Here is an 8,478-nt window from a genome sequence, read left to right as displayed (position 1 = left end):
GGGAGGAAAATAAGTGCGATGGGGGTGCAAAGTAAGTGGGGGTAGGGGAGGAAAGTAAGCGGGAGTAGGGGAGCAAAGTGGCGGTAGGGGAGCAAGTGGGGGTAGGGGTGCAAAACGTATAGAATATGCTCCAAGAAACACACTCTGGGAAACACTGATCTAGTGTGAATAGAGACCTAGGGTGTTCTAACAACTTTCCTAAGAGCACCTAGCTGATAAAACATGCAAGAACTGGGGCTAGAACTCTATTACATTTTCCCATAGCACTAGGCTGTGTTTACCTTCTCACACAGACTCTGTTGTTACACAGAATCCACAGTCCATGTGTCATTAGATCTGCAATGGGTGTGTCCATTAATATTGTTACTATTATTCTTGTATTTAATTTTCTAGTTAACATCTTCAGTCTTCTGGAATTCTCAAAAGTCCTCTCTGCCACAGACATATTTGTTACTCTTTGAATGGCAGGTGCTTTCTATAGACAGGTTATTTTATGATTATTATTAAGGCCCTATGGCAGGTAAATCACAGAACTGGGACTTGAGACAGAGGTTTTACTGCCACATTAAGCTTCTTTGTGAGCTGATTTTAAAAGCAGTGAACCCCTTCGTGGTAACTAAGGGAATTTCAGGCTGGGGTTGGGCAGGAGAGGAGACCTGCCTCTCCTAAACCTAGGTGAAGTGATCCTATAGAGCGGGAAAGGAAGAGACCATACCTATTGATGCAATAATGGTAACCACAATAATTTTAACTTTGAAAAGGCACTTTAACTTGTGTTATTTCAAATGACTGCTTTAAATATCCAAGGTGTAGTTTCACTGCAGTGAGCCAGATGTGGAATCCTTTGTCTGGAAAACTATCATTTTCCAGCCGCATTAAGTCCACGTTGTGACTCTTTTTCTTCAAAATCCTGATCAGTGTGGAAGAGCTCACAGGTCTGAGGGTCTAGTTGAGTGCAGCAGCACGTCAATTTCACATTGCTTTTCTTTGGTAAGAGACAACCTCAAGGACAAACTCAAGGGCACAGCATCTCAGTAAGGGCTTTGGGTTAGGGCTTAGAAAGGTCATGTGTCTTACTTTCAGAGAGGGAAAAAATGCTGAAAAGCAGGTCAATAACTCAGCTGTAAGAAGAGTGGCTGCTTCTAGGCAGTAAGTTGTAGGGGCTGGTGTGCATGGGGGTGGGGAGCACTCTTAATTTAGGCCTCGAGTCATCGTTATGTATTAAGTGCCTGCAGACTTTCGTCTAAATTTTAATAAGCTACCTAGATGTTTGGCTGAGTTGATTGAATCCACCTGAATAATTTCCTGCCTATTTCAGCAGCATTAATCATATGTACTGTTTCCTGACACTTTTACCAATGTGGTATAGGACATAGACAAAAGCTGTAGTTTCATTTTTTTGCTGTGCCTAAAATACCCATATATACTCGTATAGATATTGGCATTTGAAATAGAAAACAAAGTATCAATATATATTTCTATTTTAAATGGCCAGGATGTAGGTGAATGCTACTCTGAGGCATGTTGGGAAAAGGATTAATTGAATAATCTGAGTGAGAGCAATCAAAAGATGTCTCCCTTAGTCCTCATAAAAACACAATAAGGAAACAGATAAAGCTCAGAGAGACTAAATAACTTTTCTCTAGGTCACATAATAAAGATGACATCAGAATTCAAATCCAGTCTGAATTTTTTCACTCCACTAAGCTCTGTGAAAGTTAAGCTCTTCTGAGCATGGCTTTTATCTTTCAGTGAAGATTCTGCAGACACTTCAGAAATGCTCAGGACCTCGGATGACTGCACTGAATGTCAAGTATTGTATTACGGATATATTCACATATACATCTATATGTATAATATGTATTGTATGATTTTGTATTTGTAGCATAAAACAGCTTATTATTTACTTTCATTAATAGAAATTTGTATTACAAAGAATTTTCAGCGTGGATAAAATTCTAGATTGTTCACCCCAGGTAAACGAAGGTATAGTACTAACTCAGAATTTGAGAGCCTTTAAAAGTCACCGTGAGACCCTTGCCTTCATTTGTAAGGTTAGGATAACAATATTTGATCCTATTTGTGATGCCATAGTGAGAGATGTTATGAAAGTACTTTGGGCTCACATGAAAACAAAACAAACCTGTTATGGTAAAAAACATCCCATGAGTTTGTCGAGGGACCAGTTTTTGCAAATTTCCCAACCTGGTAAACTTCTTAGGAGTCAGGAAAAATGCATATAAAAATGGGGATTAACATTTTGAATGTGCCTGCAGAAATACTTCATATGGGAAAATGTCCTAGTGGTTTTACTGTGTTGAATAAAGCCAAAGAAGGATTATTTTTACATAAAGTCTTTCACCTAACTAGGACCACCTGGCATACAATTTTGTCCCATAAACCAGTGATGTCCCAAATCTCCTTCCAAAACAAAAGTCACACTGCTGAGGTTAATTTTGTTTTAATTGGAAGGCACAGTCAGTTCTCCTTTCATGCTCTGGGGGGCTGCGTGCTGCAATCTTTAAAATGTACAAGTCCAGCCACTGCTTGGCCACTCAACTTTCCACTATCATTCTTTCCTTTTTCCAGCTTGTAAAGTGATTATTTAAATATTAATATCTTATCAACGTGTTGAGCTTCTCAAAGAGCAGTCTCTATGCATGTTGACACCTAATGTGTGTAGCTGGTGAAGAGACTTTAATTTTACTGACAAACTTCTACTAGCTGCTGTGAATTTCATGGTATAAAATGCCACAGGCATTATTAGCAATGACAAATTAGAGGTTTGTCTGAGGTTTCTCTTAATAAAGAAAATACTCAATTAGATACTTCTTAAAGCAGTTAAAAGTCTCTTAAAGTTTCCTTTGTACATCTGATCAAAATTATGTATCCTCTACCAGGAAAAATGTATGTACACATGTTTTCAGGTGGTCCTTAGTCTTTTGAAAACCCATCACTCCATTAACCATTGAGAATTCCTTCTGTACACACAGCAAGAATACGCATTTGCAAAATTATCAATAACATTTATGCATATTAAACTTGGCATAATGTGGTGAAACAGTCAACCTCAAAGATCTAAATGTTTATATTTTTAAAAAAGGTCAAACAAAAATAAACTAATGGGATCTACTCAAACTTAAAAGCTTTTGCACAGCAAAGGAAACCATAAACAAAATGAAAAGACACCAATGGACTGGAAGGAAATATTTACAACTGATGTGACTGACAAAGGGTTAATTTCCAAAATGTACAAACAGCTCATACAACTCAATATCAAAAAAACAAACAACCCAATCAAAAAATGGGCAGACGACCTAAATACACATTTCTCCAAAGAAGACAAATAGATGGCCAATAGGCACATGAAAAAAGATGTTCAACATTGCTATTTATTGGAGTAATGCCAATTAAAACCACAACGAGGTATCACCTCATATGAGTCAGAATGGCCATCATCAAAAAGTCTACAAATAATAAATGTTAGAGAGGGTATGGAGAAAAGGGAACCCTCCTACACTGTTGGTGGGAATGTAAACTGGTACAGCCACTATGGAAAACAGTAGAGAGGTTCCTTAAAAAACTAAAAATAGAGTTACCATATGATCCAGCAATCCTACTCCGGGGCATATATCTGGAAAAGATGAAAGCTCTAATTAGAAAAGGTACATGCACCCCAATGTTCATAGCAGCACTATTTACAATAGCCAAAACATGGAAGCAACCTGAATGTCCACCGACAGATGAATGGATAAAGATGTAGCGTGTGTATATATATGTGTGTGTATGTGTGTGTGTGTGTATATATATATACACACACACACACATACACACACATACACGCACAATGGAATATTACTCAGCCATAAAAAGAATGAAATAATGCCATCTGCAGCAACATGGATGAACCTAGAGAATATCATACTAAGTGAAGTAGGTCAGATGGAAAAAAGAGAAATACTATATGATATTACTTATATGTGGACTCATATAATACAAATGAATTTATTTACAAAACAGAAACAGACTCATAGACATAGAAAACAAACTTATGGTTAGGAATATGGGATTAACAGATACACTACTATATATAGGAGACAGATAAACAATGAGGATTTACTGTATAGCACAAGGAACTATATTCAATATCTTGTAATAACCTATAATGGAGAAGAATCTGAAAATATGTATATAACTGAATCACTTTGTTGTATACCTGTAACTAACACAATATTATAAATCAACTCTACTTCATTTTTTTAAAAAGGAGCATTTTTTTAAAAAAAGGACTTCTGGTTTGAGATGGACAACTTTGTAGAGAGGAGTCTCCTTCACATTTCCTCTGTGTGGGGTTATCTGGGTGTGTTTATGTATAGTTGTGGGTGTGGGTGTATATATGTGTGGGTATGTGTATGTGGATTTACCAAGGATAATATTTTGCTATAATTACTCTCTCCATATATACACAAATGTGTGTATAAACATATGAATATGAACACTTCTTTATAACCACGACATCACACCCAAGAAATGTAACATATTGAAATTTCTGCAGCTATCTCAGAATGTCCCTATAGATATCTTTCTCAATTCCAGAATTCAACCAACTGTAACATACTGCATTTAGTTGTACTGTCTCTTTAATTTCCTTTAATCTAGAAGAATTTCCTGATAGCTTTTATTTGTCTTTCATAACATTCACATATTTGAAGAGTCCAGAGAAGTTGTCTTGTAGAATGCTCCACAATCTCCTTATGATTAGATTCAGGTTAAACCTTTTTGGTAAGAAGGCTCCACAAGCAGTGTGGGAACTCACTCTTAAGCACAGCTCTTGATGTTTTTGGAGCGCTCACAATGAACATAGTATCAATTTCCTCACCCTTTAGGCACTGTTGAGTTAAGACAACATGAATCACACATAAGATATCACAGAGACATACACACACACAAAGTACACACATAAGATATCACAGAGACATACACACACACAAAGTATGCACTCAAAAAGATCAGATTTTTAAAATGTATCTTTTTAAGGTTTGCCACAGATCCCATGAGGATATTTTGGAAGGCAGTATGAATCCATTATTTCACTGGCCCCAGCCTTGGAAGGTTTTCATTAAAAGGGAGGGGTTCACTGAGAGGATTAAGGTGTCTGGAGGCCTATGGACTTCAGTGATAGATAACCTGAAATCTGTGGTGGGTCAATATGAACAAAGAAGAACCTGATCAAAGGAAAGAAAAAGGCAAGGAAACCAGGGAATAACTGAGAGAGGTGACACAGACCAGGGTAGACTGACAGAGGACTCTGAAATTCAAAGAATTCTAGCTGCAATGTTTAGTAAATCTTTTGGTAGTTTACTACGATTTGCCCTTGGAAAACTATATCTTTTTGTTTCTCAGAAATAAAGAAAAGGAGGAGAGGGCTTGAAAAGCCTTTTGGACAGAAAACGGCACTGAGAGAAACAATATTTTGATGAGTTAGTGCTAAATGAATTAGAAACATGTGGACTGAATTTCCCTTGAAATACAAATGGATTGAATAATTAATGGAAAAAGCACTTGGCAAAATGTACTTGAGGTTTTTATTGAACCCAAACCAAAAGATTTGAAAATATTTTGAAATATGTGAAAAGTACAATATACATCTGGATTTGCCCAACCCTAGTGAGGATACAGGAAATATTATTTTTATTTAACATTTATATGATAGCTGCAGTGTGTGTGCCTCAATCCTAAGGTATTTCTTACAACAGCCCCGTGGTCTAGGTCATAATTATTATTTGCATTTGGGGCAAGAAATTTACCAGTACTTGATTCAAGTGGGCTTCAAGTACAACCTTGTCTTGGTCTGTGTTCTTTAGAGATTTTTGTTAGTAGGAACACTGGACCAGCAGACACAGAACTTGAGACCGAGTCCTGGGTTTAATTCTTATTGGACCAATCACATTGTATACCTATTTGGTAGATTATATCATAATGTAGTTTCTCCCTTTTCCCTAAAAATATATTTTGACTTACATACTATTATGCCAGATAGTAATAACTATCACTATACCAGCTTTCTTTGGTGACTATCAGCCAAATATATCTTTGGTAGGAAAAACGATCTCCCAAAGATGTCCCTGTCCTAATCCCTGAAACCTGTGAATATGTTATACTACAAGTCAAAGAGAAATTAAGGTAGCAGATGGAATTAAGACTGCTAATTAGATGACCTTAAAATAGTGAGAGTATACTGGGTAATGTAATCACAATGATCCTTAAATGTAGAAGTGGGAGGCCAAGGAAGAGAGTCAGAGAAAGAGACATAATGACAGAAGTCAAGTCAGAATGATAGGATAAGAGAAGGACTCAACCAGTGTTCTTGTCTTTGAGGATGGGGAGGGAGGGTCATAACCCAAGGAATGTGGGTAGCCTCTAGAAGCTGGAAAATGCAAGGAGCCTCCAGAAAGGAATATAGCCCTGCCTATGCCTTGATTTTAGCTAAGACCCATGTTGAACTTTTAATCTACAGAATTGTTAGATAATAAAGTCCTTTTCCTTTAAGCCACTAAATTTGTGGTATTTTGTTACAGCAGCAACAGAGAACAAATATATATCTTATTAACAGCTTTCATTTTGAACCATTCTATGCATCTTAACTATGTTTCTTATAAACAATATTTAGTTTCTTAAAATCAATTTCATAATTTTTGTCTTTTAGTGGCTATGTAATTCCATTCACATTTTTGTGATTCTTGATCTATTAGAACTATTTCTGCCATAGTACTTTGTCTTTTTTTCATCCTATTTTTTTTATATCCTGTTTCTTCCTTTCTGCTTTCTGTTGTTTAGTCATTTTTTATTCCTTTTCCTCTTTTACTGGGTTTAAAAATTATACAATTTATATTATTTTGGTGGTAAACTTACATTAAAAAATAAACTATTTTATTGATCTAGAGTACACATACAGAAAAATGCATATCATAATTATACAACGAAATGAAGTATCATAAAATGAATACAGGGCTTCCCTGGTGGTGCAGTGGTGGAGAGTCCGCCTGCCTATGCAGGGGACACGGGTTCGTGTCCCAGTCCGGGAAGATCCCACATGCCGCGGAGCGGCTGGGCCCATGAGCCATGGCCGCTGAGCCTGTGCATCCAGAGCCTGTGGTCCACAACGGGAGAGGTCACAACAGTGAGAGGCCCGCGTACTGCAAAAAAAAAAAAAAAAAAAAATACAGCCATGTAATAGTCAAGTAACTATCATCAAGAAATATAATATTCCTCATACCCCAGAAGTCCTGGGCGACCCTCCAAGGCACTACCCCTTCCTTCCTGCTCAAAGGTAACCACCTGTAACTTCCAAAAAACCAGTAAGTTAGTTTTAGCACTTTTTAAAAAATGAGATAATACAGTATATATTCATTCTTGTGGGATTAATCTACGTTGTGAAATGTATTTCATTCATTTCCACTGCCATACAGTATCCTATGTGCATCCAAAGAGATGCACAAGAATATTCATAGGAATATTATTCATAACATCCCCAAACTGGAAACAAACTAAATGTCTAGCAACAATATAGTGGATATATATACATAGTATATTCATGCCTTTACATTTTTAAACATGCATAATTAAAGTTAACCAATATCTTTATGTGTGTTTTTAAACAACAGAAGAACTTTAGGACAGTTTAACTCATCTTATTACTGCCTAGAATTTTAATTCCAAATTGATTTGAACCTAATCACCATTGGTCATTATAATTTTTAGAACAGATACCAAATACTTAGACTTAACAGCATGGTTACCTATTTCTTGCTTACTTGTACATTTTATTTTTTCTATTCTTTCTTTCCACATTAAATTTTCATTTTGTTAAAGTATATCCTTTTATAATTCTCTTAGCACAGATCTGGGAATAATAACTGCAGTGTTTTTAGGTCTGAAAAAGTCATTATTGTGCTCATTCTTTAAGGATGTTTCAGCTGCTTATAGAACTCTTGGTGAATTTACTCTTTCTCAGCCCCTTTGAGATACCTATTCCACTTTAAACTTGCATCTGCTGCCGTTGATGAGAATTCTGCTGTCCCTCCATTGCCATTCCACTGTAAGCAACCTGTTATCTCTGATAGATTTTTGAGGGTTTTAATGTGGATTTATTGTTATTTATCCTGCTCAAAACTCAGTGTGCAGGCTTGCTGAATGGATACAAAAACAAGACTCATCTATATGCTGTCTAAAAGAGACCCACTTCAGACCTAGGGACACAAACAGACTGAGAGTGAGGGGATGGAAAAAGATATTCCATGCCAATGGAAATCAAAAGAAAGCTGGAGTAGCTATACTCATATAAGATAAAACAGACTTTAAAATAAAGAATGTTATAAGAGACAAGGAAGAACACTACATAATGATCAAGGGATCAATCCAAGAAGAAGATATAACAATTGTAAATATATATGCACCCAACATAGGAGCACCTCAATA

At 36.4% G+C, this 8,478-nt stretch overlaps 1 long non-coding RNA gene across 2 annotated transcripts in view; it reads right to left on the bottom strand.

Moving 5' to 3' along the window:
- LOC114486008 (uncharacterized) overlaps nt 1-8,478 on the bottom strand; it is a 76,708-nt gene that overhangs the window by 52,415 nt on the left and 15,815 nt on the right. For both annotated transcript variants that reach the window (XR_008617145.1, XR_008617144.1), the window contains exons 2-3: nt 7,008-7,196; nt 3,600-3,634 (exon numbers count right to left, since the gene is read on the bottom strand). This is a non-coding gene — a long non-coding RNA (uncharacterized lncRNA). The remainder of the gene's footprint in view (nt 1-3,599; nt 3,635-7,007; nt 7,197-8,478) is intronic.

Source organism: Physeter macrocephalus, chromosome 4, assembly GCF_002837175.3.
Source record: "Physeter macrocephalus isolate SW-GA chromosome 4, ASM283717v5, whole genome shotgun sequence".
Taxonomy (NCBI): domain Eukaryota; kingdom Metazoa; phylum Chordata; class Mammalia; order Artiodactyla; family Physeteridae; genus Physeter; species Physeter macrocephalus.
This window is presented reverse-complemented; position numbering and strand designations above follow the sequence as displayed.